This window comes from Chiloscyllium plagiosum, chromosome 4, assembly GCF_004010195.1.
Source record: "Chiloscyllium plagiosum isolate BGI_BamShark_2017 chromosome 4, ASM401019v2, whole genome shotgun sequence".
Classification (NCBI taxonomy): Eukaryota; Metazoa; Chordata; class Chondrichthyes; order Orectolobiformes; family Hemiscylliidae; genus Chiloscyllium; species Chiloscyllium plagiosum.
Window position 1 is genome coordinate 108,378,942 of NC_057713.1, and position 25,414 is coordinate 108,404,355.

At 39.7% G+C, this 25,414-nt stretch overlaps 1 protein-coding gene and 1 long non-coding RNA gene across 3 annotated transcripts in view; one reads left to right on the forward strand and one right to left on the reverse strand.

Annotated features, from left to right (window-relative positions):
* Nucleotides 1-8,724: 8,724 nt before the first annotated feature.
* Nucleotides 8,725-10,913, reverse strand: LOC122549308. Its single transcript, XR_006311487.1, has 3 exons — nucleotides 10,684-10,913; nucleotides 10,065-10,376; nucleotides 8,725-8,949 (listed from the first exon to the last, which is right to left on the reverse strand). It is a non-coding gene; the product is annotated as an uncharacterized LOC122549308 (long non-coding RNA).
* Nucleotides 10,914-10,929: 16 nt separating this feature from the next.
* The window catches only part of LOC122549307 (transcriptional activator GLI3-like), a 396,212-nt gene continuing 381,727 nt past the window's right edge, over nucleotides 10,930-25,414 (forward strand). For both annotated transcript variants that reach the window (XM_043688905.1, XM_043688906.1), the window contains exon 1: nucleotides 10,930-11,326. The gene's annotated coding sequence lies outside the window, so the exon portion shown is untranslated. The remainder of the gene's footprint in view (nucleotides 11,327-25,414) is intronic.

A 25,414-nucleotide genomic window follows, 5' to 3' on the forward strand; every position in this document is an offset into this window, starting at 1 on the left:
ACCTCAACTACCCTCCCAGAAGTGTCCTCCAGATTCCCACCACCCTCTGCGTGAAAAATGCTTTCCTCAAATCCACTCTTAACCTCTTGCCTTACATCTTAAAATTATACCCCCTTGTTATTGATCCTTCAAATGAGGGAAAAAGCTGCATTCTATCCACTCTGTGTCTGCCCTCATAGTCTTATACACCTTTATCAGATCTGTCTCAGTCTTTTCTGCAGCAATGATCAACATTAACCTATTATGCTGCCTTCAGGGATCTGTGGACAAACATCCCAAGATCCCTCTGAGCGTCCTGGTGTCCTGCCATTCACTGAGTACTCCCTTGTCTTGTTACTTCTTCCGATATCTTGACTTTAATGTAATAAACCATATTAAAGTGCCTCAGAGGAGCTCAATCAGACAAAAAGCTGACACTGAGACAGATAGAAGACATTAGAATAAATGACTAGAGCCAAAGAATAAGGTTTAAATAAAGTCATCATAATCCCACTGTCTTATTAAAGACAGAGACAACTAGTTGTGAATTTAACTTGAGGATCAACATGCGTCAGAAATGGAGCAAGGTTGAAAAGGGAAGACTGTCATGGTGACCTCAGTCAGTAAACTGATGCTGTTGGTGTCACTCTGCATCACAAACCAGCCAGCCAGCTGAAACAACCAGCCCTGTGTTTTAATGAAGGTAGAGAATGGAGAGATAAAGGAGTTTTGGAGCGATCCCAAAGTTTGAGCCCAACTACAAAACCTACCAGCACCAATAGTTGAGCAAAGGAAATGAGAGACACATAAAATAATAGAGAAATTGATGTTCTTGGAGGCTGCAGGACTGAACTAGTTTAGAGAGATAATGAGAAAGGATGTAATGGAGAGATTTGAATATGAGGCGAGATTTTTAAAATGAGGGATTGAAGGACAGGTCAGTTTACAGGTGATAGATAAACAGGACTTGCTGTAGGTTCAGATAAAGTTGGCAGAACAAGATCAATTCAAATTGAGCCTTCCTGGATGACAGTCTCAGACAACTTTCCTTTGCAGTCAGTTCAGGACTCATTTATACTCATGAGTCAATCTCAGTTTTTACAGCAAGTTAAAACTTCATGAATATGAGAACCTCAAAATATTCACAATGTAATGGCTAGTTTTAGATTATGGCATTGTTCTTCCTTACTGGTTGGAGGTAGGTTAGGAGAATGAATCAGTAAAGAATATGGCATTTTGCACCTTTGCTAATGATACACTCCTTTAGTGTTCAGTGAAAAGTGCCTCACTTACACTACGACCTCTGCAAAAAGTGGCACTATAATATCAACATAGCATTTAATACATACCATGAAGTATTAGTATGTTGTAAGCTGATTGACACTGTAATTTGGTATTTACCCAATGATTAATAAAATTTAGAGCAGTTTCTATTGTCAGGACTTTGTGCTCTGTTTCACTAAAGAAGCAGAAAAAGTTATACAATTTAGAATTGAAATTAAATTTTGTTTCTGTTCCTCTTGTTAAGTATTATGCTAATATAATTGAGCCATTTGTGTAAATACTGCTGATGCAGCCATTAAATATTGCTTCAATTCCCTTTGGGAATAACTTCGCCCATGAGCTGCTAAGAGTGCCTGGAAGCAAGAGATTTACAGCAAACTGCAGTCAAGGACATTAATTGGCACTGGTTGACATAACACCTTCGTATCTGTCCACCATCATGTCACAGGTTTGTAGCTCTGGGCATCTGATTGACTCAGTATGCACCAACTACTTACTAATATGTTGCTTATAAAGGCTGTGTGCAGCATAGGATGAAAGAAAAACAGAGTCTCTGATTATTTGTTGCTAAGTTGATGACTTTTTCAGATGGGTTTACATCTATTTGCATTTTTACATTAGATCCTTGCTAATGACTTTCCAGTTATAGCAAGGAGGGCAGAAGGGTCCAGACTGCAGTGGTCTCCAGAGTCCTTGTCATGCTGTTTCACAATCAAGTGACAAGAGATCAGTTTTCAGGAGTCAAACTATTCTTGTCATCTATTTCTGCCTCTTGAGATGGAGTGGCGAGAGCCTGCCAATTACAAGATTCAAAGTGTTCTATTTACCAAAGTATAGCTAAACTCACAACTGAAGAAAAGCAACTTGCCTAGTCAGGATTGGAAATTCAGACCTACCGATTGGGAATTAATGTGTCACTTCTAAAACTTTGTGGCTGCTCTGTAAGGTTGTCTGCATATTAGTTTCACCACCATTATAAATGTAGAAGCAATGATCAAGGACTCAATTCTTATTTGAAATGTGGACTATGGTTCAGCCTGCTTTCTTTCACCTCTTGCATGGTGACTCATTGGTTAGCACTGCTGCCTCACAGCATCGGGGATCTGCGTTCAATTCTACCCTCAGGCAACTGTCTATGTAGAGTTTGTACATTCACCCCATGTTTGTGTGGATTTCCTCTGGGTGCTCCGGTTTCCTCTTGCAACCAAACTTGTGCAGATTAGGTGGATTGGCAATGCTAAATTGCCCATAGTATCCAGGGATGTGTCGGCCAAGTGGATTAGCCATGGGAAATGTAGGGTTACTGGGATAGAGTTAGGGGGTGGCTCTGGGTGGGATGCTCTTCAGAGGGACTGTGTGGACTTGATTGGCTGAATGGCCTGCTTCCACACCATTTGGATTCTATGAAGCCTGAGCAGTTGTGTGAACCTGGAATGATTATTTTCTGTCCACCCTTTCCATTTTTCATAATACCTGGAAACAGGAAAATAAATAGATTTTATTTAGTTAAAATGTTCTTTTTAGCAGAAGCAGGAAATGTTGGAAATAGACCAGTCAGCACCTAAAAGAAAATAATTGGTAAAGGTTTGGATGAGTTTTCATGATGTGTTATACTTGAAATATTCAGATGTGAAAAATGTTTTAGACTTCCAGTATTTTTGATTTATAGTTGCGATTTAAATATTTAATTTATTTATTCTAGGAATTGAGCATATCATCAAGGCTGGTATATGTTAGTTAAACTAATTTACTCTGAAAACGTGGTGATTGGTCTTCTGTTCAATATAACAGAATGATCTGCTGGATCATTTCAGAGTGCAGATAGAGTTGACCAAGTCTGGCAAGAAGGCTACATCATGATCATAAATTAATCATTTGTGTCATCGCAGAACATGATGTAAGTTGGTTTAGGTATTGTTATAAATTAAACCACCAAATTTCATATGGGTTCAAAGCAATGCAAATCAGGTGGATTCCACAATGGTTGAGCAAACTGTTGCCAAGTTACTGACCAAGTAATGAAGTTAATAAAGTTACTCCCATAGTTCTTTGTTGCATAAAACAGACTGAGAATTTTGAATTTCTCAAATGGGCTTGATTGCTTTAATATATATTCTATATTGTTGAAAAAAGTTTGTTTTGGCAAAGCTATTATCTTGCACTTATCAGGTCTGTTTGCAAGAAATACAAATGCAAAGGTGAAACATAATTTATATTGTAGGGGAAAAGAGGGCTGAAAGATTGGGAATGGACTCTGATTAGTCAAGAGACAGAGTGAAACTTTTCCTTTCAGGAAAAGGTCTCACAGTCCATTGCATCCATGCCAGTTGAAAACAACTACCGAAATATTCTAATCCCATTTTCCAGCACCTGGCCCATATCCTTCTATGCCCTGGCATTGCAAATGCACGTCTAAATAATTCTTGACTGTTATGCGGATTTCTTTACCACCCTTGAAGGCAGCAAGTTCCAGATACGCACAACCCTCTGTATGAAAATGTTTTTCCCCACATCTGCTCCTAACATCTTGCCCTTTACTTTAAATCTATGTTCCCTGCCATTCATCCTCCCATCAAAAGGAAAAGTTTCACTCTGTCTCAATATTTCACAATCATCCTGTTCAGAGATGTTATCACACATCTCTAGACCAGGTGGAACTTGAATCCAGGCATCCTGGTCAGAGGTAGGGGACACTACCATTGTGCCCTGTCTAACCTGTCAATGCCCTCCATAATTTTATACATCTCAATAACGTACCTTCTCAATCTCCTCCGCTCAAAGGAAAGCAACCACAGATTGTCCAATTTCTCTTCGTAACTGAAAGTCTCCAGCCCAAGCAACATTCTGGTAGACCTCCTCTGCACTCTCTCTAGTGTTATCATATCCCTCCTGTAATGTGGATGCCATGCGAATTGCCATGAGAATGTATGAGTTAGATGATGACTGACAGTAGACTGCCTGATGAAGGGCTTATACTCGAAACATCGATTCTCCTGCTCCTCAGATGCTGCCTGACCGGCTGTGCTTTTCCAGCACCATACTTCTCAACTCTGATCTCCAGCATCTGCAGTCCTCACTTTCTTCTAGTTGACTGCCAAGTTTTCTTTGAATTTGAAAGAAGGCAGGCCTTTTGTTTAATATTAAATCCATTTTACTTGTAATAAACACATTTCTACTAAAAAATGTAGAAGTGAATTACTTAACTCAACTTAGGGGGTTAGTGTATCACAAAATATATACAGAACAACCTTCATTATCTGAACAAGGCGGGCAGAGAGTATTTTGCTCGGACAACTGGTTGTTTGGATAATGGATAACATTTTTATGGGACCTTGAGATCTTGCTCAGATAATCTGAAATTCAGATAATTGATGTTTGGATAGCCACGCTTGTTCTATATTCTAGAAAATTAACAACATGTGAACTCTACAAAATGAAGATATTATATTTTGAAAACAAATTTAAGGGTAGTCTTTAGCATGAGCTGAAAGTATTCGGTATAGAGTCAGAGAGTCATAGAGATGTACAGCATGGAAACAGACCCTTGGGTCCAACCCGTCCATGCCAACCAGACATCCCAACCCAATCTATTCCCACCTGCCAGTACCTGGCCCATATCCCTCCAATTCCTATTCATATACCCATCCAAATGCCTTTTAAGTGTTGCAATTGTACCAGCCTCCACCACATCCTATGGCAGCTCATTCCATACACATACCACCCTCTATGTGAAAACGTTGCCCCTTAGGTCTCTTTTATATCTTTCCCCTCTCATCCTAAACCTATGCCCTCTAGTTCTGGACTCCCCAATCCCAGGGAAAAGACTTGTCTATTTATCCTATCCATGCCCCTCCTAATTTTGTAAACCTCTATAAGGTCACCCCTCAGCCTCCAACGCTCCAGGGAAAACAGCCCCAGCCTGTTCAGCCTCTCCCTGTAGCTCAGATCCCCCAGCCCTGGCAACATCCTTGTAAATCTTTTCTGAACTCTTTCAAGTTTCACAACTTCTTTCCGATAGGAAGGAGACTATGCTTGCATTTATTAATCAGTGTATTGAGTAGAGGAGTTGGGAGGTCATGTTGCGGCTGTACAGGACATTGGTCAGGCTGTTGGACGACTGCATGCAATTCTGGTCTCCTTGCTACAGGAAGGATGTTGTGAAACTTGAAAGGGCTCAGAAAAGATTTACATGGATGTTGCTAGGGATAGAGGATTTGAGCTATAGCGAGAGGCTGAGTAGGCTCGGGCTATTTTCTCTGGAACATCAGAAGCTGAGGGGTGACCTTATAGAAACTTATAAAATCACGAGGGGTATGGATAGGGTGAATAGCCAAGGTCTTTTCCCCAAGGTGCTGGAGTGCAAAACTAGAGGGCATAAGTTTAAGGTGAGAGGGGAAATATTTAAAAGGGGCCCAGGGTGGCATGGTGGCTCAATAGTCAGCACTGCTGCCTCACAGTGTAAGGGACCTGGGTTCGATTCCAGCCTTGGGCAACGGTCTGTGCAGAGTTTGCACATTCTCCCCATATCTCTGTGTGTTTTCTGTGGGTGCTCTGGTTTCCTCTCACAATCCAAAGATGTGCAGGCTAGGTGAATTGGCCATACTAAATTGCTCATAGTGTTCAGGGATGTGTAGGTTAGCTGCATTAGTCAGGGAAAATGTAAAGTAATAGGGTAGGGGAATGGGTTTGGGTGGGATACCCTGGAGGGTCAGTGTGGACTTATTGGGCCAAATGGTCTGTTTCCCTGCTATAAGGGTTCTATCATTCTAAGGGGCAATGTTCTCACACAGAGGGTGGTGCGGTTAAGAAATGAGCTGCCAGATGAAGTGGTGGAGGCTAGTACAATTACATTTAAAGGGCATCTGGATGGGTATATGAATAGGAAGGGTTTAGAGGGATATGGGCCAAATGCTGGCAAATGGGACTATATTAATTTAGGCTGGCTGGTCAGCATGGACGAGTTGGACAAGCATCTGTGTTCATGCTGTACAGCTTTATAACTCGATTTGCATTTGACTGACCAGTGAATGAAATTTATGAACTTCAATTAGGCACTCACCTAACATGAACTAAGATAAACAGCTTTTGCAGTACACTGGTGTGAAATGAAATCACGTCTTTTGAAAGTGATTCTGTTACAATAACTTTATATTTGGTGCCTGCATTGGCAAGGAAATGTTCGAAGATTCAAGGTGCAGTTATCTCTTTCCCATTTCGGATCAAACATGTAGATATCCAACAAATTCAGTGCAGTCAAATTTACAAGACATTGCGAAACCTATCAGGTGGATCAGGCAGCAAATCTTTGGGTGTTGCCAAATATACAAAATAATTTCCTGAAAGGTGTTGTGCAGACGTGGAGAGGCCGCGGCCCGAAACCGAGAAAAAGATTTATGGCACCTGAAAAACTGGGGCTCCGATTGCCACACGACCTCCTGCCTCCAAACGCGAACAGCCCTCTTCGTCGTCATGCAATTAAAACGTTGGAGAAATTATAAATAGCTCTCCATTTGGTAATATGTGTATAATATGTAGCTTGTATAGTTTGCGCAATGGCGAGATTATTTTTGTTTTAAGAGTCTTCAGAGTAATCCAGAAACGTTGGCAATCTACATAGGGGAGCAAAGTGAATTTCACTGGAAGTTTGTGCAGTGAAACTTCTGCTTGACTCCTAACTCTCCACCAGAGGGCGTGTCAGCTCGCTTCAAACTCCCTGTGACCCGTTGATTGTCGTCTCACTGAAACTTTTAATGGGATTTCGAGAAGGAAAAAATACTTTCTTGTGTGAATCAGATCACACAAGAGAAATAAAGAGGAACATATTAAAGACAAAACTATGTATCCCTTTTTTCCCTACAGTTCGCTGCACCACCACAATTACATTTCATTGAACTCTACCACAACCTCAAAATGTTTGAGTAGGTATAAATCATTTTCATCTAAAGACTAAATCCCTGCGGGGATATCGATGACAAATGCGCTGAGTTAAAGAATTAATCTCCTCCAACTAAATAAATCCCTGATTAGAGTGAAGACAGAACTGCCCAGTTTTTTTTGAAAGCTTGTAATTATCCAAAAACTGAGTGGTATTTTTATAAAATCTGTGGGATAAATAGGATCGTCGCTGTTTAGCGAGGGTTCTCTTGTTGATCAAAAAGTCGCAAAGGTACAAATCCTGTCAGGGAGAGGTGAGACCCATGATCAGTTTGCTGAATTATACCTTTGCCTGGAGAGAGTGAGCGAACCTGGAACACGGCCGGAGCCCCTGTAACTAAACAGAAACATCTAGTACCCCACTCATTTAAAACATGGAGCATGGTTTGTTGAAGAGTTGGGTGACTCCTGCCTGGACCAGCAGCACTGCCTGTCTGTCTGTCCCGCCGGTGGCAAACTTCCGGCACATTTTGTACTTTTCAGTCAAGTGGAACCTGCGACCTAAAGCGGGCGCCGAGTGAAGGGTCCCCGGTATCCCGAGGGTTGCACATCCTGGAACAACAATGAGAAGTGGAAGAAAGGGGCAAGCTCCCAGAACTGTCTCCACCGACCCCACACGGTCAGGGTTATTTAGCACCAAGCTCCAATGAAGGGCACTGAGCGAGAATGCTGTTTCTCTCTCCACGGATGCTGCTCGCCCTCCGAAGCATGTTCTGTATTGACTCCAAGAAACCGCAGGGTATTTTTTTGTCCCCTTCCTATCGAATGATGCGGAGCTTTCCCAAGACTGCCAGTCCACCAATGCATGCTCCAGTCTGTAAATCTGTCATCGAGTCATCCAGCACGGAAACAGACCCGTCGATCCAACTCGTTCATGCCGACCTAGATCCCCAAACCAAACCAGTCCCATTTGTCTGCGTTTGGCCCCTAACCCTCTAAAACTTAATAAAAACCGAAAGAACTGCGGATGCTGTAAATCAGAAAGGGTCACTGGACCCGAAACCAAATGCTGCCAGACCTGCTGAGCTTTCCCAGCAATTTTGTTTCTGTTTCTCTAAACCTTTCCTATACATATACCTGTCCAAATGTCTTTTAAATGTTATAACTATACCTGCATCTAGCACTTCCTCTGGAAGTTCATTCCACATCCCTGTGTGAAAAAGTTGCCCTTCAGGTCCCTTTTTGAATCTTTCTTCTCTCACCTTGAAAGTGTGCCCTCAAGTTTTGAACTCGCTCACCCAAGGGAAAAGACCTAGGCTGTTCACCTTATCCATTCTCCTCATGATTATATATACGTCTATGAGGTCACCCCTCAACCTCCCAGGCGCGAACCCAACTTCGGTGCTCCTCCTAACATTATTTAATCAATGAAAGAAATGAAGACCTGTGTGTCCCCACACCCCCATGTAGGCAGCTCCTCACCAGATTCTCCAGGGCAATTGAGGACGACCAATACATGCTGGCTTTGCCACTAACACCCACATATCCTGAAAGAACCAAATCCAGGTACGTAGCACATTTTGCGTCTTTGATACTTTAATGAAATATTTTTGACGTCTGGTCACCGTTACAATATGTAGAAACAGTTGCCAAACTCCACCCCCCCTTCAGCAAGATGGGATTACTGAGATATGGTTTAACGACAGCCACCGTGATACACCAACGGTTACCGCTGACAGTTCACGCCGGGGTCTTCGGGGCTATACAGGAATAAAGCGGAAACGCATGTTCACAGCGGGAGAAACGGAGCCACTGAAATGAAAGGTTCAGATTATCAACAACAAGCAGAAATGGATTTCTAAACAATGTCCTAAACAGTTGAGCTACTGGTTAGTTACCCAATAAGTACCTAAAATGCTAAATCAGACCGGATGGCGGAGAGAAAGAAATCTAAAAAGACCTCTGGTGATTGCGAGGAAAGATCACTTGTACAAAGAGATACCTCGCAGGTCACTATTGATAGTGAAATCTAGTTTCCATATAACCCATACTTTTTTTTTAAGAAAGAATATTTTTAATCACCAGTTCGGATATCACGCACCTCCCGCAGGGGCAGATCTTGAACCCGCCCCTATGCCTGACACATTTGAAGCGAATTGGATTACTTTTTTTTCGCCTTGTAGGTGACCATAATAATTTTTGTAGACAATCCACTGTTGTTCTGGGTTCCTCTTGCAGATTTCATCTTTTTAATTCGAAGAAGTTAGGAGTTCAAATCTACTTCCCAGTGCACCTAAAACTCCCACTAAGGTTGGGCTCAGGGCGACATCAAAATGAACGGAGAAGTTTGAAATACTGGGTTCCGAACGTGTATGGAATGTTTCTTAAGCTTAGGTTTATTACTGACACAAAGTTACAGTTGAATAATGGTATCTCTAATGATAAACTGCACGTGTTGTGGAAGAGATCTGTGAAGCTGACTTGAAAATGCCTGTGGGGAATTGACGGAAGTCAAGCAGAATCTAACTGAACAATCCTAAATGCGGAGTTCAGCCCAAACCGGAGAAATGCAAAAACCGCAGAAGTAGTAGACAATTTTATTTCGGACAAGTTTAAGTAAATGATCTATTTTCCTCGGAGTAAAGAACTCGCAATGAGCTGGGGGAGACTTTATTCCATCTTCATTGAAAAACTTTACACTTCTCTTAGTGGGAGAAATCCGAAAGACACAACTTTCCCAGACTCCCCCCCCCAAAAAAAAACTAAATGATTAGGAGGCATTTATTTGATGTTTTCCAATCGGGAGAACATTCATGCTCAGATATATTTCATTACCGGTTTTGATTTTATATCTAAACTGCATACACATATTAAACTAAAAACTACATCGAAATGGATGTACATCGTAACAGTAAATATATTTTCACCTGGAAAGTTTTCTATGCTTGTTTCAATAGAATTGGATACACTCAGTTATTTTGTTTTAGCGTCACTCTTGCATCAGGACAAGGGATTCTAGTTAATGATCTTGATTTAACGTGGCTTTTTGATTCTAAATCCCTCAGGTATGAACCAGACAACGGACTTTAATTTGTACTGACAGAGCTTGGAGCTTCAGAGCTGCTTCCCCCCTTTAGTTTCCTCCCCAACTCGCGTTCAGTAACGGCCAGCACTGAATGGTGCATCTCATCGGGAGCTATTCAGACACACAGTTGATGGTGAACGAGAGAGAGAATGTACTTGATCGGGGCAGAAAGAAAAACAAAACAAAAACACATTCAGGGATGAGTTAAATCGGTCAAAAAGGAACACCAAGAAAATTAGGGAAGTAGCTGCATGGGTCACGCGTGGCTGCTATAATAAGCGTATTTTCTCATTCTCCTCTCAATTCTCCGTCCCATTTTTGTCATTAATCTGTTGTTAATTTTCCCTTTACTTTTCTTTTCATTTCTCTCCCTAACTTCACATTTTAAAATGATCTTTCTTTATTTCCTCAAATTCTGCTTGCTAACTTAAACCTTTTTGTATGCACTCATCAATTCTCACTTTCTTCCGGTCCTTAGTACTGGTTCTCGGGTTGTACAATCTCTGAATTCTCCCCAGTCTCTCTCTGCCCCGTCATTCAGACTGAACTCACAACAACTTCCTCGCAGGCCGAATCGCCGCAGCTCAATCGGGTGAAGAGGAAATGGGCCGGGGTGCGGGTGGCAACAGGAGAGAGGTGGAAAGGAATAAGGAGGGTGTGTGTGTGTGTGAGGGAGTGAAAGAGGGAATTGGAAGCGGGACGCCTGGGAAGGGGAGGAGCGCGGGTTTTTGCTCCGAGCCGGGATGATGGGAAGGCGGGCACTGTGGACTGACAGCTCGGCTGCTGGCCCCTCATTGGGCCGCGAGCAGGCAGAGGAGCTGCTGCACTCCCGTCCGCCGCTCTGCCAGCAGCTCCCGGCAAACTCTCACTTTGTTGCAGTTGTTCATTTCTTTTTATCTCCATCCTATTAAAAATAACAATAATACATTGTTTTATTTTGCAAGTGCGGGGTTGTGTGGAGAGGAGAGGAGGGGAGGGGTGGGGTGTGGGGGGGTGTGCGCCCTCGTACTCTCTGCAAGTTGTTGAACCCCGGAGTTCCAGGCGGGTAGCAGCACTGAAGGAGCGGGAGGAATTCAGCTTTCCCTCCAACTCAACTCGCAGCAGGTAAGAGCTGGTGGCGGGGAATCAGACCCTGTGCCCATCGTCACAACCCCCCCCCCCCCCCCATTAACCCTCACTCCTCCCTCCAGAAAAATTCCTCCCAAGTTGTTCCGAAAAGTGGAGAGAGATCAATGCATGTCTCGGACTGAGAGCCGCGATCCTTCTCCTCCTCCTCCTCTGTCTCTAACTCGCTGCCAACGCTCCGAAAGTTTTTGTTGCACTCGTGGGTTTTCGGCGAGACTTCGTCAAACTTTTTTTCTCTCTCTGATTCTCAACCTCCCCCCCCCACCCCGGAGTTTGTGTTTTCTTTGAAGAGGCCGGCAATGCTGCTTCAGCATCACCCCCGGGGACAGGGTGCGAACAGTTGTGTAACTTTACGGGACGGGGTTGGGGGGGGGAAGGAAACGATAACTAAATAAAAACCCTTTACCTCGCTGTGCGCGTGTTTCTCACAGATTTCGATCGTACCGTCAGGGCTGAAGGAGGTGGGGGGGTGTGTGTGATTGCTGAATGGGGTTCGAGTGTTTTCGCTTGCAGACATTTTTTTTTAAAAAGTAATGGCTCCGTTTGCCGAAATGAAGAGGAATTAGAGAGAAAGAGAGAGAGAGTGAGACGTCCCTCACAGTCTCTCTGGGAGCACCATGTAACTCCTTAGCGCTAAAGCACATTCCGCGCCGAATAGAAAAGCCTGAAAGAGTAATGAGAAGCGGAGTTTTGCTTAATTCCCCGAGCTGTGTGTTTGTGGACGTGTGCCAGCCTGTGTGTGTATGTGTAAAACATTTTAGAACAAGTTGCTTCCAGCTGTTCTACATATCCCGTCTGCCAGCAAAGAAAATCTGTGATGGGACCATTGGTTAAGTTGCCTGGCTGTAAACGGTCTTTTATTTCAATACCACATCCATTCGGGAGACACCGCGTGTATTTTCCATTGAATTTTACAAAGCAGAAACTAATTGAAGCAATGTAAATAATTTGAATGAATTTGAGTAGAGCTATATTTTATAATATGTGTACATTTTGAAAGTTTAATACTCAGTAAATAAACTGTGACTGGTAGTTAAAATCCAATAAAAGCCCTCAATATTTGCAGCATGTTTTAAAATACGCTATTGAGAAGAACATTTCATTAAGATAAAGGGGGGGGGGGGGGTGATGGGCGAAGAGTATAATTTGGGGTCGCTACTGACGTGTATTCGGGTGATGGAGTTTTATGGTTGAAATTTGACTAATTTATGCTCAATTCGTGAAACGGATTCCGATTGAATTGTCTGTATTTCAAGAAAGTTAGTTGATTGTTAAATTTTGAATACACAACGCGTGATTAATGAAATCCGCCAAATCGTTATGTAAATTAAAGTTGAAGTTTTAATAATTCAAGAGAGTTAGTTATTTCCCCCTATGAAATGAAGCATATGCAGTTGCATTAATATCCCTTGGATGAGTTGCAATCGTTTTCAAAGGAGAAGAATATTCTTTAAAAAATCTATTAATTTCGGAATTGTCAGTTCAACATTGTTCCAGCAGTTTTAATATGAAGTTCTCAATTAAATTTCCCAAGGAGGGAAAATAATCAGTGGCAGTTACAATATTCCAGCTGTTTCTTGACTTTTTTTTAAAGGTAGTGAGATTTCTATATTCAGTTACAGCAGTGATTTTATTTATTAAGTCTTCAGTCAATTTTGTCTGGGAAATGAAACTTCACTACTGGAATGTTAATACTATTAAAGCACTGATTATCTCAAAGTCATCGTTCTTGTTTTATTTGACTGTGCTAATTCTTTCCCTGAAGGATGTTGTTTGCATAGTTGGAGTTTTTTTTGTGGTGAAGTCACTTTTTTGAAATAACTTGGCTTTTAAAACTGAACATTTCACTTTTCCTACATTTGTTACAGCTGCTGATTGATTGAAGTCATGTATTTAAACTTTGTTCATTTAATACATTCAGATCCAATGAAAAATTCCAAACACCACTAGAGTATTCACTCACTTGTTTTCAGACACATAGTTTAAAAAACACAATTTGTCTCTTGTTATCGGCTTTTAGAAAATATTACTATAGTCAGGATTTCTGATGTGGTTGTGATCTAATTATAAAATATTCAGGTCTGGTCAGGAATGAATGAAAATCTTTAAGTTGTTCTCCCACTTTCTGTGCTTTTTTCATCCTTCTTTGAAATATTGTAGTCGACCAGGGAAGGAGCAAACCAGAATTTTACACTTTGATGACTTTGTCTTTGATATCTTGACAGCAAAAGGCTCACCATCGCTTTAATATACCACAAGCATAACATTGAGCAGCAGGCTAGTGCCTCAGTGCATTTGTGTTTAACTGCAGAAGAAAAAACAGTGATGGGCAGGATGGGTGCTTATCAATTTTCTAATCCCAGACCCCAGAATATCTTGAGGGCACACCTCAGATCAAGGTAAAATCATTGCGGACTCTCCCAGTTTGCGGATGTATGTATCCTAACTCCACTGATGATTTTGTGAGTTTTCAGTGCTTCCTTTTTCAAATTTCCCTTCTGAAGTTTCAGCATTTGCTGAAGGAAACCTGTTCATCTTAAAATCAGCAGCAAAACTTACACCAGATCTGGAAGTTAATAGATGGTAGAGTAATTCTTTAAAAAGTTAAGATAAATAGCAAGCATTTCAGTTTTTTGTAGAAATGTAACCCCAGTGGAAGTTGTCACATGGCTTTCATACACTAAATGTCACAATGCTATCTCCTAATAGTTTTAATGTTAAACTTGAATACTTTGTATAATAGCCAAAATTAGGATTTGTTTTTGTATATGTGCATTTGTCAAACTTGAGCAATTTCTGCATTAGTCAGTTTGGAAGTCGAAGCATTGATGGTTCACAAACACATCTATACATCAACCCAGTGTGTACTTCTTCTTATTTGTAGAGTTAACTAGTTTTGTATTAAAAGTGACTGTGTCCAATGGTAAAGGAGAGGTACAGTTCAATTCACATGCAATAACTTAACCAGTGACTTCCAAATTAGCTATCTACTTACATCTATCAATTCTGTAATACTCTGATTTAGAAATTGTGGCATGTTCAACTATTTTTATAATGCAAATTATGCAGAGAGTCATGCTGAGTATCATTGCTGTTCAGCAGTCAGTAAAAATTAATAAGAATGTCAGTTTCCTTGCTATAGTAGGCAGTTATGAAGTATAATACACACATTAATAAGGTTTTACACAGAGTTAATGTTTCAGCCATGCTATAATGTGATCTATTAAATGTATATTCCTAATGCCACAAAAAGACAGACTATCACTTATCCCAGAGAAGACCAATTAGTTTGCAATTGTGAGCATGCTGCTAAATTTTCTAGAAAACCATTATTAATCTGCAGGGCATTAGTGTAAATTATTCTGTGAAATTCTCTTTTTTTCCTGTGACCTGCTTCTTTGGAGTGTGTAAGAAGTAAAATTGCATTTCACACTCTGAGACTTGTTTCTTTGTATTTGATTGCTGTTTTTTTTTTCAAACTTAAGAGTTGTTAGAATTCAGAAGAGCTATTTAAAAAAAAACACTAGGTTGGATTTTAACTCACTCAAAACCTATTCACGTACTGAGTTAAAATTGGGTCCACATTATTCTGAATATGACTATGTAAATTTCTGTACCCAATGACTAAGCATTTGTTCGTTATACAAAGATGTTAAAAGATGTAGAGAAAAAATTATGTTTGTCACTTTAGGAACTAAATGTTTCCCCCCCAACATGTATCACTCCTCAGTTATGATTGGTTTGTGATTTTTAAATGCTAACAATAAGCCTTTCCAAATGCCCCTCAAACGTATTGGACTCTATCAGTTTTTTAAAATTAATTATATTTAGGCGACGCAGCTTGAGCCTTAATTTTGCTGAATTTACTGACTAACATTGCAACTCTATCATTGGGTGGATATGCACTGATTAGAATAATGTACTGATACTGCATCAGTCATAATTTGCATGTCTTTTAAAAAGGTTATGAAGTGTTTCATTGTAACATTGTATTTCAGTTTTGAAAAGTCCTCAGGAATGTAAACATGATAAAGTATTCTGCTCAGCATTACATATACCATGACTCACTGACTGCTGAAAGAGGACACAGTAAAAATAAATAATTGCTATCTTGTTTAAGCATTATTGTAAGGGCATTGCAATATAGACAGCTAACCAGAAACCCAAATATTTAAAACTTTCTTCCTTTAACAATTTAGATGTTAAGTTGCAATTAATGTGACTTATTGCGTCTTTTAAAAGTGATTAGGTTTTCGTATTGTGATACAATGAGCAATGTAGGTACTCACTCAGTAAAAATGTGAGATGTATGGAATATGCTTCTGTGGCCTGAAGTGCTGTTTCCTGGTAAAAGTGCAATTTTATTTTCAAGATTTGTGTGTAATTAGAGGTAGCTATAAGAGGCGAGAAAGATCCCTAGATACTCTGTTGTGTTTATTAAATTGTTTGGCCATTTCTTTTCAACAGAGGATATTTTATGAATGGGATTACGAAAGCTTGTTTGTTGGGACGGTTTCAGTTAGCTTTCAAACTCTGAACTTGTCTACAATGCTGTCAGTATGGTTAGGTCATTAGTCATCCATGTGTTAGTGATGCCTTGAGGCTGTATGCCCCATCCTTCTTAACACCATCACAGATACAAAAATATTTGTACTCTGCCGACTTGTAGAATTACTGATCGTAGTTCAGCCTGACTGATTCTGAGGTAAGCTTCTCCTTGTCTCCAAGCTGAACGTAATTGTCTCTGTCTTGCAGGGCTAAATTTGGCTGTGATTTATGATAAAGAAAAAACTCTATTAGCTTGTATGTTTACAGGTATTGTGTTTGAGTCACTCATCGATATAGGATTTTGTTGGTGAGGTGTGTCAAATCCAGCTGGAATTTGTTAAAAACTCATGGAGAGAACTATTTGCTAACTGGTTAAGTGAAAACAGACAAATGTCAAATTGGCCTTGGCATTGCAATATTGTTCATATTTATAGAGACTTAATTTTTTATTGTAAACTAGATTTGCAATTTGGTTTTGCAGTTGGTGATTATGGTCTTCTGAATAATTTCAAATGCTTTCAGGAAATGTAATGGTGACATGCTCTAACAGTGAGTTCATCTGTTTTTGTTTACAGAATGGTAGAGTTAATAAATATGTAACATGTCAGCAGATAGTTCACTAAAATATTGAGTGACTTATAAAAGACAGTAAAGTTGTGCATCCATTATGTGCAATGATGTAAGTCTTATTTTTAGAGTGGCCCAAAATAGCAGTTTATTTTTCATCAGCAAAAACTTTGATGTTCTTCAGTGATAATGCAGGTGTTAACAGGTTCAAACACATCAGAAAACCTCAACATGGTTTCTTAAGTGCTGAAAATATCTTTTCTCTTTGGGATTTGTTGTATTGCTTTTGATGTGAAGGAGTTCCATACAAAAGTTATGATTTCTAGTGTTTTAAACCTTTTTTGTTATTGCATGTTTTGTAGAATATTTCAGATTTTGGTTGGCCGTTAACTGTTCAATTGATAGAAGTACTATGTGAAGACAATGGTTTGAACGAATTGAGGCAATAAACCTTACTGTACACATTGAAAATAAAAATTGTGTTAAAGGAAAATAATGATTGCCTCAGTGTGCAGTTCTGGGTATGTTAAATGTTCCAGGCAGTGATCTCTTATCCTTATAGCTTGGATAGCTTGGTAATTACTTGTCGGTAATACTTGAGTAATGACTGCAGTATGGTGGAGCACTGAATGAAACAAGGAGGGTGAGTAATTAAAAGTGTTTTGATTTTCAGCCAACCTTTAATATTTTATAGGAATGTTGAAATACTTCCTGCAGTGTTTCCTGCCATTGTAGTGTTTGTTAAAGGATGCTGGTTATTGTTGCTTGGAAAGCTGAATGGTGTGCACGGAGGTAGTCTTAATAGAGGGAGTAAAGCTGTTAAACAGAGCCAGACTTAAGAATCAGACTGATTTTTGTTTAGCTTCTGGCAAACAGAAAGATTTGCTTGGGTTCAAATTTATTTTTTGTCCCTTGTATTGTTAAGGTAATGCTAATTTTAAAACTCTCGACTTTCCTTTAGCTTTTTCTTAGTATTTCAAACATAACTTGGTTTCACTGTTTTTTAAAATCTTAAATTTTATTAGAAAGCATTCATAAATAAAAGTAACCATTTACTGCATCTGCATCCTAAACTCGGTTTTGGCTGTAACTTACCTTTTGGAATGATTGAAACACTTTTCTATATTTTGTATTTTAGAGTAATAGTTATTTATTGTATTGTAATAATTTCAAAATAAACTGATTTTTAATTTACAATTGGACATGCGATACAATGGACTTGAATCAATAAGCATTTACAGTGATGTAAGTCATGGATGTGTGATCTGAGTTGTAAAATTTCCCGTTTAAAACAAATTTATGTGATGTTCTTATCAGAACTGTGTGTTTTCTCTGTAAATTAACATTTTATTAATTAACAGGAGGTTATATCTTCGAATAGAGTAGCTGTATTTGTATACGTGTACCTTTCAGATTCTCAAAGTGGCTTTGTGTAATTTTCATCTTAACCATCAATAATGATCTTATTCATCTCAGATCTTAAGTGAAAGGTTTGTGCCCTCTATTTCTGTCTGTATAGAAGTCATAAAGTTTATTCTGGTAATTTAATAGAACTTTTGGACAAATGTCTTGCAAAAGTGCACCTTCTCTATTTAGCTGTTTAGATGTATTTTGTGATGCATTTAATACTGTAGCAATGTTTACAGGTTGCTCAGAAGTCTAAATTACAGTGAAAATGTGCATTTGCATGCATATTGTAATCTGAAACAACAGGTATCAATAGTAGAGTCTTCAACTATCTGTCATCACATGACTAACTAGAAATCTCTCTTGTTCTTGCCACCTATCATTAGCAGGTACTGGAAGCATTTCCAGGTAATCAACCTTTTGTTTGTGTTATGATCCCGACTTTCAAGTTGTAGGGTGGAAGTGAAACCAAGTACTTTTGACTGAAAGGCAGGGATGCTCTTTGCACCACAAGATCTCTTGTTTATTACGGTGCTAACTTTGCACACTTTTAATATTTCATTTTCTGAACTAGAAGATCAACATCTCCTTAAGACACATACAATTATTTGTTATTAACGGGAGCATTATCTGTGAAATAATTCCTTTGTTGAAACTTTACAAACATATAAGTTTGGAGCACAAGTGGACCATTTGGCCCATCAAGTCTCTGCTATTATCTTATCAAGACAATACAAAATTTTATAAACTTCAATTAAATCACTTAATTCCTTCTAAGTTCTAGTGAAGACAAGTCCAGTGTCTTTCTTCATAAGACAACTCACACATTCCAAGAATAAAACCTCCTCTGAACCACCTCTAATTCATTTACATAGTTCTTTAAATAAGGAAACTAAAACTATTCAAAATGTGGTGTAACTAATATTCTGTATAACTGAAATGTAAAAACCTTACTCTTATAATAAAAAATAGAATTCCATTAGCCGCCTTAATCATTTGCTATAGCTTCTAACCTTTTGTAACACTTGCACAAGAATACCTAGATCCCTCTGTACATCAGAATTCTGCAGTAGTTCTCCATTTAAATGATTTTTTGCTTTTTTATTCTTCCCACGAAAATGAACAATTTCACGTTTTCCCACATCTGCGAGATTTTTGCCCATGCGGCTATTTTAATCAGTCTCTATCCTTGTTGTGTCATTTTCACAACCTGCATTCCTATCTATTTTGCATCATCTGCAATTTTACCCATTATGCCTTCAATCCCCTCATCCCAGTTATTGGTATAAATTGATAACATTTCATCTTGTCACTTCTTCCAGCGCTGTGGTGATTGTTCAGATCACGCCCATGAGTATCTTTATAATTGAAATCAAAGATCTGTGAAAGGAAAGGTTGCTGAATTTGTATTTATTGGGTGGAACTTTGAAAGAGTCATAGAATCCCCACAGTGTGGAAACAGGCCTTTCAGCCCAACAAGTCCACACCAACCCTCTGAAGAGCAACCCACCCAGACTCATTCTCTCATACCTTGCCCAACTAATGTACCAAACATACACATCCCTGAACACTATGGACAATTTAGCCTGACCAATTCACCTAACCTGCACATCTTTGGACTGTGGGAGGAAACCAGAGTACCCAGAGGAAACCCATGCAGACACAAGGAGAATTGCAAACTCCACACAGACAGTCGCCCGAGGCTGGAATGGAATCAGGGTCCCTGGCACAATGAGGCAGCTGTGCTAATCACTGACCCACCATGCTGCCCCTTAGAAAAAGACATTTTGAGTTATTTTGTATAGCCTTTCAGTACAGAATGAACATTACAACATAAATGTGGCTGGTTGGAAATCTGTAGGTCTGATTATTGTATTCAAAAATCTGATGAAACAGAGTTTTATTTAAGAAAGAATATATGCGGCTTGAATTTATTAAATAAAAAATTCAAGATTGCTGACTTTGAATATTGTTAGAGCTGCCCTCCTCCAGGCAAGTGAAGCGTATCCAGTCACAGTTCTCACTTGCTGCTTGTGTTATGGACTGGGCCAGACCACTCAAAACATTCTTAAGCAGGCAGTCCCAGACGATAACTTTGCAATTTGTTTCGATGAGTGTATTGTGAAAATTACCCGGAGTAAGATAGCTAGGTTGACTACTAGATTTTAAAACAGACAAAAATTTATCCACAAAATTACACAACGAAACACAAATAATAGAATAAAGAATCTCTACAGAACTCAACCTATCCAACTAGACTTAATTATGCTGTTCCAAATATGCACAACAGTCCCAATAAGCAAACTCCCTTTAAAAAACCAGTATAAATGGAACACATGCTTACAGGTTGAGATTGAAGGGCAGAAAAGAGAGAGAGTTTCCACACAGCTCCCTGTTGGACTTCCCAGTTCAAGACGGAGCTAAAATTGCTCAGCTCAGCTAGAGAGCTGTCCACTCCCTTTTCATTATACAGGTCACTTCTAAAATATGACCACTTTGGCCTGAAGTCTCATCTGTTTACTTTTAAACAAAAGGCCTCTCAAAATCCTTTTCCACTTTGTACAAAACCAGACTGATCAGAGCCCGGCACAGTTTATTGCCCCTCTGAAAAGAGTCTCCTTGAGCCAAGGAACAACTTTTATAAAAAAAAAGGGACTAGCTTTGTGACACTTGTGAATTATGGAGAGGATTTGGGGAATCAGAGGGCAAGTTACTTAGAATTCCCAAGCAATTAGAGATACAGGAGGTGAGTTACCCTTCACAAAATTCCTAGCTTGTGCCTGCTGTTTGGACATCGTATTTATATGGCTGGTCTGGCTCAGTTTCTGGTCAATGCTAAGTCACAGAATATTTATAGTGTGTGATTCAGTGAAGGTAATGCCATTTAGTGTCAAGGGGTGATGGTTAAATAAATTCTTGTTGAAGTTGATCTTTGGTTTGTAGTTGTGTAGCAGGAATATTACTTGCCACTTATCACCTCAGGCCTGGATGTTGTCCAGGTCTTCCTGCATTTGGACCTAAACTGTTTCAGTACCTGAGGAGTTGTGAATGTTGCTCCACATTGTGCCACTTCAGAATGAAAGGTAGGTCATTCATGAAGCAGCTGAAGATGATTGGGGTTAGGACACTACCCTGAGGAACTTCTGCAGAGATGTGTGGGGCTCAGATGACTTATCTCCAACAACCACAACCATTTTCCTTTGTGCCAGGTATGAGTTCAACCAGTGGAGAGTTTGTCCCCTGATTCCCATTGACTCCAGTTTTGCTAGGGCTCCTTAATGTCACACATGGTCAGATGCACCCTTGGGCTATCACTGTTGCTTCACCTCTGGAATTCAGTTCTTTTGTCATGTTTGGCCAAGTCTGTAATGACATCAGGAGCTAAGTGGCCTAGGCAGAACCTAAACTGACCACGTTATTGCTAAGCAGGTGCTGCTTAAAGCATTGGTGATGATCCATCCCACCTCTTTGCTGACAATTGAGAGGAAAATAATGGGATTAGAATTGGTCAGGCTGAATTAGTCCTGTTTTTTGTAGACAAGGTATATGTGGGTAATTTTCCAGGTTATTATGTAGCTTATTAGAGCAGCTTGGCTAATTTCGCCATGCGTTCTGAAGCTCAAGTCTTCAGTATTATTGTCAGAATGTTGTCAAGCCCTGCCGCTTTTGCAGTGTCTCATGCCTTTGGATATTTCTTTATCAAATGTAGTGAATCAAACTGGCCGATGCTTTATATCTATGATGCTGGGGACTTTAGGAGTTGGCTGAGATGGATCATCCACATACCATTTCTGACTGAAGATGAATGCGATTACTTCAGGCTTGTCTTTTACAGTGATGTGCTCAACTCTGCCATTGTTGAGATTGGGAATATTTGTAGAGCTTCCTTCTGAGGTTTGTTTAATGGACCATCAGTATTCATAACTGGTTTTGGTAGGACTGCAGACTTAGATCTGATCTGCAGGTTGTGGGATCACTTGGCCAATCCTGTTGCATGCCATTTCTGCTGTTTGATTGATGACATGTCACCAGTCCTGGGTTGTAGCTTCACCTCGTTGACACCTCATTTTTAGATATGCCTGCAACTCTTTCTGGCAGCCTTCCTGCATTTTCCATTGAACTAGAGTTGAACCTCTGGCTTAATGATAGTGGATAGACTGGGGATATGTTGTGCCATGAAGTTAGGGATTGTGGTTGAATATAGTTCTACTGCTGCTAAGGCCCAGTTTTGAGCTGTTAGATTGGTTTCATATGTATCTCAGTCAGCACAATATTGATGATGGAACTTAGTCTTTCCAAGGACCGTGCAGTAGTCACTTAGACAAAACTTGATATATAGCTGCATCTGTGACAGGTAGAGGATGAGGTGAGGTAACTGTTTCCCATTTTGTTTATTCCCTATCCACTTTTTGAAGACCCACTTTATCAGCTACCTCCTTTAGGATTTGTAACCCTGTTAATAAAATATTACCGATCAACTCTTGAGGTTTGGGGGTGGAGCAGGGTTTGCGGGGGCAAGTTGTGTGATGAATCAGCAGGAGGTTTCCTTGCCCATGTTTCACCTGATGTCATGAGATGACTCCCAAGGCACCTCTTTCCCAATTTTATAGCAATATGCTGTCACTTCTGGTAGATCACTTCTGCTGGTAGGACAGGACCTGCCCAAGGGTGGTGACTGCAGTCGATAGTGCCTAGGTCAATGCTGCTTGGTACATCCCATTTAATTTCTTTATTTAGATTTTCTAATGGTATTGCTACATTGCTGAATGGCTGAAAGGGCAGTTGAGTCAACCACATTGTGCTGTGTTTGGAGTCACTTGTTGACCAGTTCAGGTAAGGGCAGATTAACTTTCCTAAAGGACTTGAATAAACCAGATGGGTTGTTTACAACAGCCAATAATGGTTACATAATTGCTGTTAGACTACCATTGGATTCCAGATTTCACCATCTGCCATTGGCATATGGCTCGAGATGACTAGTCCAGTGACATTGTGGCTGCATCAATATCTATTTGACCCTCTGTCAAACGCCTATTTGGAGGTCACATTAACAATTTACAATGAAATGCCTTTTATGCTATATTAGTTACCTCTTAAAAACATTCACTCAGCTTTATTTGAGTTTACCAATCCATGTTGACTGTCTCTGATCAGCTCAAAATTTTCAATGTATTCAGTGAAGTTTCTGAATAATCAAATCTGGCAATTTCCTGATAATAGATGGTAGGACTATAATTCCTTGGTCTCCTCCGGAGTCATAGAATCATACAGATGTACAGAACAGAATCAGACCGTTTGGCCAATTCATCCATGCCGACTAGATATCCTAAATTAATCTAGTCCCATTTGCTTGCATGTGACCTGTATCCATCCAACCCTTCGTATTCAGATGCCATTCAAATGTTGTAATTGTGCCAGCCTCCACCATTTCCTCTGTCAACTCATTCCAAACACACACCACCCTCTGCATGAAGAAGTTGCACTTAGGTCCCTTTTAAATCTTTCTCCTCTCACCTTAAATCTATGCCGTCTAGTTTTAGACTCCCCTACCCTAGGAAAAAGACCTTGAATTTTCACCATATTCATGCTCCTCATGATTTTATAAACTTCTACAAGTTCACCCTCAGCTTCCAAAATTCCAGGGGAAACAGCCCCAACCTATTCAAGCCCTCCAACCTTGGCACCAGCTTTGTAAATATTTTCCAAAGCCTTTCAAGTTTCACAAAATCTTTCCAATAGCAAAGAGACCAGAATTGAATGTATATTCCAAAAGTAGCCTTACCATTGTCCTGTGCATGACTTCCCATCTCTTATACTCAATGCACTGACCAATAAGAGCAAGTATACCAAATGTCTTTTTCACTATCCCATCTCCCTGCCACTCCACTTTCAAGTAACTATGAATCTGCACTCCAAGGTTTCTTTGTACAGCAACACACCCCTTTACCTTACCGTTAAGTGTATAAATCCTGCCCTGATTTTCCCGACCAAAATGTAGCACCTCATATTTATCTAGATTAAACTCCATTTGCCACTCCTTGGTCCATTGGCCCATCTGGTCAAGATCCTTTGTATTCTGAGGTAACCCTTCTTCGTTGTCCATCACATCACAAATGTTGGTGTCATCTGCAAATTTACTAACCATACTTCCTATATTCACATCCAAATTCTCTAGCACTTTTCTTAAGGGCAATGGCAAAGAGAATGGCAATTTTCTAATTAGAAACCATGGGTTCTTTGGCAGGAAAACTATGGGTGATTATAGTTAAATATGTGTGATGTTCTCATCCCCTATCTTTTAAAATGTAAGTTTAATATCCATTGTTGGAAACAGTTCACTCAATTTATTTCATAAATGTCCCAAGCAAAACAATAGAATAATTACCAATTTTTAAAATATTGGTTGAGGGTTAAATATTAGTATGGTGTGGGAATAATTCCACTGCACTTCAAAATAGTGCTATGTTTTTTTATGCAGACCTGAGAAAGGAGAAAGAGCTTTGATTTAATGTTTTATTCAAAAGCCAGCATTACCAACACTGCAGTATTTCCTCAATGCTGTATCGGAGTTTTAACCTATATTTTGTGCTAAGTCTTTATCTTCAAGGACATGAAACCACAACCTTTTGATTCATTGCTGATTCTGTCTAAATACAGGCCCAGAAGAAAGTGTGGTATTAACAGGTTTTTTTGTTAATTGAAAAGTGCTAGATATTTGAAAGTTGCAAGGCTAGAGTATGCTTAATTTAAGAAAGCAATTCCTTTCATTTGGCTGCTTAACTCTTTTGAATTTCCAAGATCTGTCCTGCCATTGCATTTCTGCTTCTTTAACATGACTGCCTGCAAGTGCCTTTAACATTGACAGCAATATTGATAGTTATAGGCTGAGGAAGTAAACCCCCCAAAAAAAATCCATTAGTTGGTTGGTGTTTCCTGAAGGAAATACCTTTAGTAGCTCCTGAAATCCAGATGTATAGGTTTTCATCTTTCCTCTGGGTATCAGTCAGGGTCAGGGACTTGGTAGAATTGGGGAGCAATTATAATACTACGCTATTCCAGGTTATGCCTGGGCAACACATTTATAATAATATAAAATATATATAAGGTTGAAATGCAATTTGCAATGAGAGAATTTACCAGAAACAAATTTGTGTGTCATTTGGAAGGGTGTAGAAGTATCTTAATGCTGTGTGCTGTGGTGTTGTTTGCTTGGCTGTTGCTTGAAGCTGGTCCATGTCTATGATGAGGAGATGACAGGACATAATACCATTGTTGGTATTACTGACCAGTTGAGATATTAACACTACCATGTTTCACAATGGTTTTGTGGATTTTCAGTCAGCTAATGTGAACCAAAATTCAAACGAGATATCATGCGGGGCAGTTTTTCTATTTGCTGATGCACTTTCTAGAGGTGATATCACAATGAACTGCAAATGGTCACAATGTCACAAAACACTCCATGAATGAATTACCAATTGGAAATACACAATGTGGAATTTTACTATCTTTTGTCTTTTAGTTATCATGTGGAGTCAATCAAGA